The 12,645-nt window shown below is 30.3% G+C and overlaps 1 long non-coding RNA gene across 1 annotated transcript; it reads right to left on the bottom strand.

Annotated features, from left to right (window-relative positions):
• Positions 1-3,132: 3,132 nt before the first annotated feature.
• Positions 3,133-4,610, bottom strand: LOC149905299 (uncharacterized). Its single transcript, XR_016457198.1, has 2 exons — positions 4,195-4,610; positions 3,133-3,751 (listed from the first exon to the last, which is right to left on the bottom strand). It is a non-coding gene; the product is annotated as an uncharacterized LOC149905299 (long non-coding RNA).
• Between the last annotated feature and the right edge of the window lie 8,035 nt (positions 4,611-12,645).

Raw genomic sequence — 12,645 nt, forward strand, 5'->3', positions numbered from 1 at the left:
ATGTTTCTCAACCATTATAACAATTTAATTGAAATATTTTTATCTAGTTATGTGAGTTTGGGATATTTAAATATTTATAAGTCATAAAACAATTATTTATGGGAAACTAGCGACCCGCCCCGGCTTCGCACGGGTGCAATGCTGATACTAAATACACTACAGAAAAACTGTGAACGTTGTATATAAAAACATAGCGGCCCGACCGGCCGGTACCGCCGCAAACGCTACGTCCCGCAATTTTGAAATCTGTAATATCTTCGAAAATATTCACTTAAATCATACGGTGTAAAGGGCCATATAGATCTATATTAAATGAACAATGTATTCAAGGTATTTAATTGGTTAAGGATTAATGCTGTATTGGTGAAAATCGCTTCGAAAATTAGCTATTATTTGTCGTAAAAAGTAAATGACAAAAAAATGTTATTGTGGGTTATCCATAAGAGATAGACATATACCATCGCGGACTTTTCTGTAGACCTTTTCAATGTGTATAATACTTAGTACATTATTTTGATAAAACTCGTAGGGTTCAGCCTGCGTTTGCAATATAAGCGGAAACAATGTAATTTTTTACGACATCACATTAGAAACCTCAAAAATAACAGTACTTCTCCACTATTTAATGGATGTTATTATACATATAAACCTTCCTCTTGAATCACTCTATCTATTAAAAAAAACCGCATCAAAATCCGTTGCGTAGTTTCAAAGATTTAAGCGTACAAAGGGACATAGGGACATAGGGACAGGGAAAGCGACTTTGTTTTATACTATGTAGTGATGATTAGGTAGACAGTTTTAGGGTTCCCATTGTGCTATCAACATAGTGATTTTTGATATTTCAATTCTCATCAACAAATTTCAAAACATGATATTACTTATTTATTTTTTATGAAACGAACAAAATTTATTTATTAATTATCCCAATTCCCAACCTCTAATATTAGCCTGAGTCATGGCCCATATATATTTTTCGATAAAAATATCTGAAAGCGTAATTTTTTTTTACTGTAGTTCATGGGTGATGGGTATCGTATTTTTAAGAATAAAAATCTTTTATTGAATTATTTATATAGGTGACAAAGATCCTTATTTATATATTTTTGACTTTAAATTAACTTAATCTATGCATAATGTTATAAGATGTTATATTAGTTTCTGATTTTGAGATTTAGACGATTGGGCGAGCGAGGAAAACCATGAGCAATAGTAATTTATTTTAAAAATATTTTGCTTCAGCAATATGAGCGAAGGTGGGGAAAGCAAATATAGTTACGTGAGAAAAATTTATAAAACAGTTGTAAATATATGGTCTCAAATTAATATAAACTAATTAGCAACTATATACTTACTCCTAATTTTATACCTATAAATAAACTTCTTAACTATTACAATTTATCAATCATTCATTATCATTGTGCTCGAAGGACAAAGGGTAATTATTGTATGGAATACTATCATACATCGAATACTATGTGTAGTACAGATCTAATTACAAACAAGAACAATATTAAAAATCAAGTTCAAACTCTTGACTTTCCTTTTCAAATATAAAAGACACATATAATTCTAATAAAATATAATCTAAAGTTTCTACTACTACGCCAAAGTATATACTTCTTCAGCCATTTAGTAGCTTACACAAACAAGCTAAAAATAAAAACTTTCCCAAAAAAATAGGAAGTATTTTCAATATGTACAGACATTGCTAACTGTACATTTTATATAACTTATTTATAAATAACGGGTTGAAACTACAATGTCATATTATCATATATCAATGTCAAGGTAGATTCATGGAAACGGAAGCAGGAACTTAAATAACATGCACGATTTAAACTAATGTAAATAAATAATAAACAGTGTTTCTTTTAAATAATATAGAATTTAATAGATTTTTTTTAGACAGAGAACTGTACATTTTTGAAAAATTTGCCTAAATTATAACAGTTTGCCTATATTATATTATATAATGCCTACCACATTACATTACATACAATAATAATTGAATGTCATTATTACAAGATGGATTATTTATAGATTTTGTTCAATTTTAAGCAAAATGTACCCAATTGTAATTGCACCTTCACCATAAAATTATGTTATCCTTATGGTTTTGCGGGTTGTCTGGCAGAAATCGCTTACAGCGATAAGACCGCCCTCTGTACATGTTTTAACTTTTATCGCTCCTCTGTTGTAATCCTGTATGTGTGTGCAATAAAGAATTTTTCATTCATTCATTCATTCATTCATTCAATATTTTCCCTTCAGTTTTTGCAAGCGTAAGGAACAGAAAAATATATTGCGTAAAGTATGTATTCTGAAAATGATACTCTTAAATTAATATATGTTTGGGTAAATGTAATACAAATTACCTGTTATTACTTTTTCGCAGTATCCATTCACTTTTCCCTTTCAACCTTCACAGTTCACACAATGATGATTATAGGTTACGTGTAACCTTAAATTACTTTTCCAATTAATATAATATATATGTTATAATTTGACAAAAAAGGTAAAAAAAAAAAACAAAAAACTACGTATAGTTATGTATAAACCGATAAGTGACATCGTAGACTTAGAACTTTACATTTAATTTTGTTTGCGAACAAGTTATCTTGTAAAAGGATCATAATATACTATAATATTAGGTCTTAGAATAGTCAGGTATTGTAATGTTAAAATTGCGAATTTATGAGTAGTTTGTATATTGACATTTTCTTCATTAAGATAATTTTAGTATGTAGTTAGCTTTTTATCCTGATGAATCGGGTCTAGTAGATACATACTTTACCATTTTATATTTATTATATACCAACTACTTTATCATTTTAGCCATATCACGTCCACTAAGCATGTTTTAGAAGACATAATTTACCTATGCTTAGATTTGAAGATATGTAGTTTTTGCTAATAACAGATATTACTTACTTATACAGTCTGAAGATGACCAAAAACTTGTATCATTATACTCACTGTAATCCAGAGATTAAGTATAGGTAATTATGGCACATTGTTAACTAGTTTTTATTCGTTAGGTACCTCATATTATGATAATCTACTCTACAATATTACCAGACTATCGGTCCGTCGTGGCTTCGCCCGTGGTTAATATTATCTATAGGGTAACGGCACCAGTGGTCAGCCTCATAACAGCTTTTTGAAGTTTTGACAATTGCCATTTCTACAACAATCGTCGAATAAAAAAACGTACAACATGTATGGATTTATTGTTTATTGTAGTTTCGAATCAGCGTTAATCAAAAACAATAATTCTCTTAGTAAAATATATAATTAATTTTAAACAAAAAATGGCCCAGTGTCCCAGTGAACAGCCTCTAAAAACCAATAAACAGCCTTGTTGAACCCAGTGTTCAGCCTTTAGTAAGTATAACTAATTATGAGATCAAAATAAACAATGTTATATCAAAATCAACTATATAAATCACATTTTTATAGCAACGATTCACTTAGCACAAAAAAATGTATATCGCACATAATACAAATATTTTTTTAAACATACTACTTATTACAATCTCTTTGTGTCTTCTTATTGTCTAGGAACTTCTTATTATTTATCATAAAAACAACAATAATTCTTTTTAAAAAAATCAGCGATATTAGTTTATAATATTATGTCCTATTGATGTATCTATAATCCACAATATATATAATTATAATCAACCACAGGAGGATCTCTTTCGGAGGATTTCTCTGGAGGATACTGTTGTCTTGGCGGCATTTTTAGCTAAAAAAAAGGGAACAATAATAACTTTTGGATATGAATACACATAATACCATTATTTCAGGTAAAACTTAAGTAACATGAAGTATTACTTAAAATTTTAAACACAAACATTCGCATTTATACTTAAAATATTATTTCAATAACATCGTGGCTGAATACTGGATCATTGAGACCCAGTGGTCAGCCGCTTGAAAAAAATATTTTGAAATGCGGCTGACCACTGGGTTTTCTAACAATTAGGAATAATACCAGTAATCAGCCCCAGGGGCTGTCTATTGGATCTTTCACAAAAAATCAGTATCCAATGGTCAGCCCCTCAAATTTTTAAGTAAAAAAACAATATTTCTTATCAAATTTCATAAAATTAAATGCTATAAGTAATATATAAATTTATTTTCTATAAAACAAAATCACATTTCATACTAAAATATGTTATTTCTCACCTTTCAAAAGAGCACCACGTGAAACAAAAAATATTGCAGACATGACACTTCTGCTCTTGCCGGCGGACAGCACCTGTACGAACGTGTTTACTTCTCTCCCCTGACCCCCTGCTGCTCCTTTCGCGTGATGCATGAACCAATAACGAAACAGAGCTTCTATTTAAGTGCGCGTGATTTGGTTATTTTGATTACAGCGATATTTATGGCCAATAAACAACGCAATAGGCTGATCACTGGTGCCTGGCTGACCACTGGTGCCGTTACCCTACTAATATTATAAAGAGGAAAAGTTTGTATGTATGTATGTATGGTTTTCACGCATAAACTACTGGACCGATTTTGATGAAATTTGGCACAGATAATCTTTAGATCCTGAGAAAGAACATAGGCTACCTTTTATTGCGAAATATGTACCACGGGCGAAGCCGGGGCGGACCGCTAGTTATATATATACCTATAATAGCCTATAATAGCTCTCAAGAATCATATACATATATAAATAAGTAGGTACAATACCATTTTGAATTCGTCCTGAAACTGGTATAATTATTGCCATTATTACTATTAGTTCAATATAATATTGATACGAGGCTTTAAAATACGAGAACGTTAATAACAGAATAACTTAGAAGGGAAAACAGATCTATGTATGTTATGTGTAATATTCGTCGAATTAAAATGAAACCGTACAGGAATTTTGCAATAATAGCAATAATATATGATTTCAATTTTTGTAACTATACTGCATTCGGCATGCGAGCTTACAAATCGGTTCACTGATCAAACAATTTTCCGGTTTTATTGCAAATCAAATATTCTAATAAAATCTGCAAGTATGTTTCGAGGAATGCTCAATGCTCATATTAAAATTATTTTTATTATTAATTATTGCTTTTAGGATATCCATATTATTGCTTTTAGGTAGAGTTAACCTTAGATACCGTTTAGAAATTAATACTGATGAAAACCTGAAATTTTTGTGTCGTTTTTACATGTGTAACATTTTTAGTGATAATGACCGTAAACACGTTTGCATTTTTTACAAAGGTACTTTGCTTGTAGAAACTTTATTATTATAATATCCTGCGCTCATAAATCGAGATTTTCCGCCTGCGTCGAATATCAGTAGAGGAATTTTGAAGTCGATTAAAATGATATATACATTATTACATATAATTAATACATATTTTTTTGAAAACATTGTTTTATTGGTGTTAATAATTGCATAAATAGAACAAAATCTTATTTAGAAGCGGTCAAGAGTGTTAATAATAAAAAAATAATCTAAAAAAATAAAGCATTTACATAATATTTAGATTGGTAGAAAAAGCTCTACTAACTAACCTACTAATTTTAACTAAGTTATTAATAACATCATATAAATATGATGTAATTACAATTATTAATAACTAGCAGTCCGCCCCGGCTTCGCCCGTGGTACATAATATTTACGTTTTCTCTACATAAAAACCATCCTCGTACTTCAAGGAACATAATAAAAAAAGAATTATCGAAATCGGTTCAGCCGTTCTCGAGTTATGCGCTTACCAACACATTTTGCGATTCATTTTTATATATAAAGATTATTCATGTAAATTTTGTAATTGCAATTTAACTTTACATTTAATTTTGTTTGCGAACAAGTTATCTTTGACCTACCTCCTGGTCAATTAGCTTAAAAATTTTATAATGATGATTAATTCGAATGGCAATGAACATAATTATGTCAGACATGATGGTAAAATCAGCAGGAAATCTATAAATAGATACAAAAGAGAGTCGTGTTATTTATACCACTTATAACTCAAGAACGGCTGAACGAACTTTAATCATGTTTTATTTGTTTGATAGGTCTCCGCTTGGATTAGAAAAAAAAAACAATAAAAACAGAAGAAACAATCCTATAAAAAATTGAATAAAATTGTAATGTCTATCCGATATTGAGCAGTTGCTCGCTCTTGATCCAGCCGTATTTGTACTGAAAAAAATTTCGTATATGGTACTAGTATAATATATATCTATGATATTTGTTAAAATATACAATAGAAGTCACATCTCCTAAGAAGTTCCTAAAAGTCTTCGTTAAAATATTTAATGCAGCTTTATTTTGCTCCTAAACATACAATTCGACTAATTTAAGAATAAAAACATTAATGTACATAATATACAATGTGACATAAAAAGCCGCATTAGTCATTATCTTATTGTTATTATTTCTTTCAGGTCAACGGAGAATAATAATGTTTAATCTCATTTGAATTTTTTTAAATATTGTTAACAGGAATTAGGCATTCGCTTGGAAATGATCTTTATAATAAAACTAAGTATTGGTATTTGAGTTTGAAAAAAGTCTTTTCATTTGTTACAAAGTAAGTTTAATTACTAAGTTAGCACAAAAGTTATAATAACGACGACGACTACGAAGTTATTACAAAAGTATCAGAAGAAAATGGTGTGTGGGTTTCTTATTGTAATGTTCAATGATTGTGTTTATCTTTGGAAACCAAATTATATGATTTTATCGTAGGAATATTTGTATATCCATGTGAAAGTTGTATTAGGTATTTTAGGAATTAATTACAAACGAAGTCTTTCCAATCAATTGATACTAGATGTAGGGACACACATATGCAATTCGCTGATCGAGCTTTTTGTATATGTGTGCGTCCACATTGTTCCCCAAAAGGCGTTATTATTTGGGCAACCTTGGGGGCAGCAGCACTACTCTACACTAGACACTATAGACAGGTTATATTTATAGGAAATTCATCTCAAGTTACTCTACTTACTTATGTATACTATTATGTAATAGCGCTAGAAATGCTGTATTTAATAAATAGTTCGACGAATATCAAATTGCATATCTTCATTAGGTAAGCTACAATGTTTCAAATTACAATAGACTTTTAAAACCCGACGGTATTTTAGATAAGAGGCGGCGGTAAAATATACAATCTTTAGAAGATTGATTGTTTTCGCAAAGAAATCCGCACTAGTATTTTTCTGCTAATCAAAATAGATACGATAGAAAAAGTTCAAGTAAACAATACTAAATACGCGGCGAGGTCATCATTCTATATTTTTCTACAATAACAATATCGAGATACACGTAGCTACAGAATGATTAATGAAATAACGATATAATCCTACTAATATTATAAATGCGAAAGTTTGTGAGTATGAATGTTTGTTACTCTTACAAAAAAAATCTATACGGATTTGGATGAAACTTTATAGTAATAAAGTTTATACACCAGAAAAACACATGAGCTATAGTAATTGTGTACATGTTTTTACCCATTGGTTCGTTTGCTGGTAAAACCGCGTGACACAGTTAGCTTTTATTAAATTTGATCTAAGGGTTATTTAAAAGTTTTCCTGTTTCGCAAGGCATTTATTATCATAATATTTAAGCCCTTAAGACGCACTTATCGCGACCCCGTTTTATAATTTGACGTAAGAGATGGTGATTTAATGAACTTACCTGGATACGGAGTTGAAGCATAATTATTTTTAATCCTTTTCGTTTCGTATCTACTAATCTGAGACTGTTATCTATGTGTGACCTTATTTCATTTAAATTCGGTTAGCCGTGCTTTTGTAAAAATGTAACATATATTGAACCATTTCCGTACCAGCAATTTTTACCGTAACAAAGACGAGTAGGATGTATATTATTATGACCGCAGATAATATTTAAATAGTATATTATGTACTAGTAATCATGACTATTTTAAATCAATCAAGTTTCTTTAATTACTATTTTTACTCCATACTTATTTAATTTCCCATTCTTGTAACATTAACGAATCATGTTCATGTCAGTCATTAATTAATACAATGAACGATAAGTAAATTATTTATTAATACAGATAAAGTATAATTAGATTTCTTTGGTATTTGGCCATTTATTCGGAGGTTATCAGATTCCAGGTTTCAATGAATTTCTTCGAAAAGGGATGATTATGTTTATTTTCGTATTTGTTTGAATTTATTTGCAACAGTAAATTTCTTTAAAATATTATATTATGTTAATTACGGTAAAAGTGATAAGTCAATCAAATAGTTTTTAAACCCTTATTAAGATTCAAAGTCAGACGCATTTATCGATCAATTGACAAGGGACTCTATTAATCTGCATTTGAAATTCATTATGAGTATTCTGGGAATTGAATAACCTACAACATTAGGTACACTATGTTTGAAGTGAACCTTCTTTAGGCGCGTTGAGAGTAAAATTTCAATACCGTCACATCATGGAGTAAGGTGACGATTTTGGTATCTTTGAATCTTGCCATAGAAGTTTCACTTCTGACACGTGTGCTCGGCACACACGCTTTTTTTTTAATGAATCTGCCCAAAAGATGTTTAGAAACCGAAAAAGAATCAATACCGAGAAAGTACTACCGATAAAGTTTTTAATGTTTTTATTGATGGATAAACAAATATAATAATTACGATATTTCTTCAGGGAATAAACAGATATTATAACAATGTTGCCTTTTTATAATTACAATTCGTTAATGACTCTTTTGCGATATTTTAATTAATAAAACCTAGCATCTAATATTTCTTATTTCGATTCAACTAGGCCCATAATTGGGTAATTAGGATAAGAAAATTTTGGTCTATACCTATTATGCGTAAATTTGGTTAAATAAATGGTGAGGTCAACTTAATTCAAAGGTCTGACGGCTTTTTATAGGTTTCTTGGATTTGATGAATGTTAGTAAGGAAAAATAATATAGAGAAAAAGGAGATCTGATTTTTCTCTTTACTCAACGCTTTACCTAACAATTCCTTTAAACCCGTCGTCATTCTTTAATTTATCCGGTATTCCTTATCTTATAAAGCGAGCAACACATTCCATAGGCTCTGTAAAAAATATGCATGGCTGAAAGCGATCGTTTACTATGCACCACCAGCTCAGTTGCCCATTCAAATATAAAAAGACGTGTTGCACTCCAGGAGTGCCGGCAGAAGTGAAAACTTGATTATTAACGTTCAGCATGTTTGATATTTTGGAATGGTATCCGTCTTACGCATGGAACATAAGGGCTTAAAAAAAATCCGTCTTACGCTTTTTCGATCAGGCCACGTGTTCTGACGCGAGTTTAAGATTTTATACCCAACGCCGCTAAAGATGTTTTCACTTCAAAAAATAGAAATTGAGGACGCAAGAAAATACGATAAAAATTTCGATAGAGTAGAGTGAGGATAACCATTGGGGCAAACGCGTTGTAGAGTGGAGACCGCGACTCGGCAAACGTAGTGAGGTGGCGCCAGAGTCGAGGCGCCCTGTAGCAAGGTGGAGCGACGATATACGGAGTGTTGCTGGTACTCAATGGCGGCGAAAAGCTGAAGACCGAGCTCTATGGCGTGCCTTAGGAGAGGCTTTTGTCCAACAGTGGACGGAAAAAAGCTGAAGAGAGAGACAGAGAGAGAGGAAGTAATAGTGTAATTTTGGAATGTTTGACATGGTAATGACATAGGTTACTTTCAAGGACAAATGACTTTTGACACTTGAATGGAGAAAATTAGAAAATAAACCAATTTATTTATACTCAAATGATCGCTTTCAGGCGAGTCAATGCACTAGGTACTATATTGTACAAAATGACGAGAAAGTTTTCACAGTAAAAAGTAACGACTTAAAAGAGATATCTATTTGAAATACAATCAATATAATTTCTTTACACAAAATCAAATATCTTTTGAACCAGAGGTTACTTTTGTTTCTACATTTAACTAAATGCTACAATACTATAATGGTGGGCAACCACAACATTATAACGTAATAATATTTAATGAATTAATTATTAAATATATTATCTATAACTTATATTTAAGTTATAGATAATTCATAAGTTATCTCTTATTTCGACCCAGAAATATTCACTTTGCTCTCATTATAAATACTTACTTTGTGTTTAATTTATTTTGATTAATATACTAACTATCAATCGGTGTGTCAATGTACGTTACCTATGTGAATAAATAATATATTATATTATAACCTGGAAATTTTTGGAAATACGGATAAATCTTATTCGAAACAGCAGTTAAAAAAAAAAGAATAAAATGAAGTATTTTCTGAACATCACACGTTCTATCCTTTTTTTTATTCATTTTTGTTGAGTTTTATTTTGTTGTGAAAATCACTTTTGCAATAACTACCTATTTGTCTGTGTTCTAGCTTCTTTTAAGCTATTGCATACATAGCTTCTATCGCGGGCCTTGAGCGCGGGGACCGAATCCAGAAATTCCGTAACGAAAAAACCTCACGCTCCCCACTCCGACGGGCACGGAGGTGTAGCTTGAAGGCATAGCATGCAATAGCTTTACCGCGGCAGTCCCCGAGTGCCACACGTCTTTTTTTTTCAATAACTTTCAGTCTCAATCATTTGGCTTTCATTGTGCTGGAGAGTTCATATAAGAACTTAGTCGGAATTTATGTCAGTAAGGATGAAAAGTAGATTTGCATTTATCTAGATGAAGTCCGTCTAGACAGTTTAAGCACATGCCTTTGTAAATATTGGGCGTGCGAACAATCGTATTTGAATATTTTTCAAATTATTTAAACAATAAAAGTGATTTTGAAACCATCGTTCGTAAGCAATTTAGATATTTCTAAGTCAATGTCCATTCAGTTGAACAATAAAAACTATTTTAAACTATTGTTCGTATGTAGTTTATATCTTTAACTTTTTTTTTCGAGCATATAATTAATACTTAATAGTAAATGATGCCGTCGATTGGAACGTTAATTTGGTTAAAACAAATTCTCACACTCGCCTAAAATGGGCTTAAATAAATTACAAACTCTACAAAGGATAAATGGGCGCTTTTTTTTTAGGATGGACAGACTGGCTATGCCAATTTATCGAGTTTTTACTTATAAGTTAAAACACTAATTTTAGCTACGATATATTAAATAATAGATAATGCATGTGTATACTACCTTATAATATTGTTTCGCTTTTATCAAAAACAAACATCGTAAACTATTATATGAAATCTAAATTTTATTCTTAAGTGTCTTATTTATTTTTGTTTTTTCCGGGTCAACCCAGGCAGAAAAAGGTTAAGCGTGTCATAAAATAATTAACATTTTTCTTGTAAAATAATTATATTTTACATCATACCAACAAATAGTTATTCCATGAGTCGTCATATATTAGATTATTAAAATGTAAATATATTGAGAAAACCGGTTTTTAATAAGCATGTGAATATTATGAAAGTAATGACTCCATTGCATCATGGTACTTTGCACATGTTTAATATTGAACTATGATTTCACTAATTGCTGCATCTGGCTTTGCTTAAATCTACATAAATAAATATGCACGTATGAGTAGCTTGATGAATTTATTTTTTATTTCAACCGTTGATATGTTTTATTGGGACAAGTATTTAAACAAATTTTGGATAACCGGTGATGAAGATTAATTAATTACTTTTTGCATTCATAAAATCCATTTATGATTACAAACCATGCAAACTCCCCATTGATAATTTACAAAAAAATGCACCTCACAGAAAATTTTATGAGCCTAACCAGAAAGTTATAAATGCCTTATACATATCTACTTGTTTGTTTAAAATCAATGAAAACAAACGTACACTCCTCTTGTATAAAAAATATAGCTAGTGTATATATTTTAGCATAAGCATTTTATGTATAGAGGATGTTTATACATATAAACCTAATAAATATTAGATATAGAAGCCAATTAAAAAACTTAACCTGCGTTTATTCGTGTCGCCATACTATAATTAATTATTGTATGTTGAATAAATGAGTTCTATTCATATTGCATTTTTCTTAGGTCAACTTCCTCTTGCAATGCCTAGATTATGCTACTTAGATTTCTAAGTCAATGTCCATTAATTAGAAAATAATAGCTACATCCGTAAAAAAACAACTGGTCATTCTTTTCTTTACATTTTCCTTATCTTTACAAAATTATCTGTACATTGATTTATTTAATTGTTTTAATTACAGTTATTATATTGTCATAAAATAATTATCTTTATGGTGCACCTGTCAATCTATATAAATAATTATATTTTATTATTTGTTTATTTTTGAGACAGTGTTAGTTTATGAAGATTGCTCTTCACCTTCTTTTATTATGCCCCGAACTATCAGGTTGAAAAACTGTAGTAGTAAAGTATAAACTGCCGGAAATCCATATTATCCAAAATATTATTTAGTGTTCTACGCTTCATTTATACAATCTACAGTAAACTATAAAATATATCAATCAATGCAAAATCAATGTTTTGACGAATATGCAAAACTGTAATATTTAAGTAGGTAGTTGTTTATACCAAATTAAAACAACTATGTATGTCCCACAGACTATGTCTGTGGTAGGTATGTCCTTATTGATTTGCTAAACGGGATGAATACGAGTAGGTTAATTTTTAGTAAATGGAACAGGT

Source organism: Colias eurytheme, chromosome 10 (genome assembly GCF_061535395.1).
Source record: "Colias eurytheme isolate Ceu_HAF_F1 chromosome 10, ilColEury1 Martin Lab GWU primary, whole genome shotgun sequence".
Taxonomy (NCBI): domain Eukaryota; kingdom Metazoa; phylum Arthropoda; class Insecta; order Lepidoptera; family Pieridae; genus Colias; species Colias eurytheme.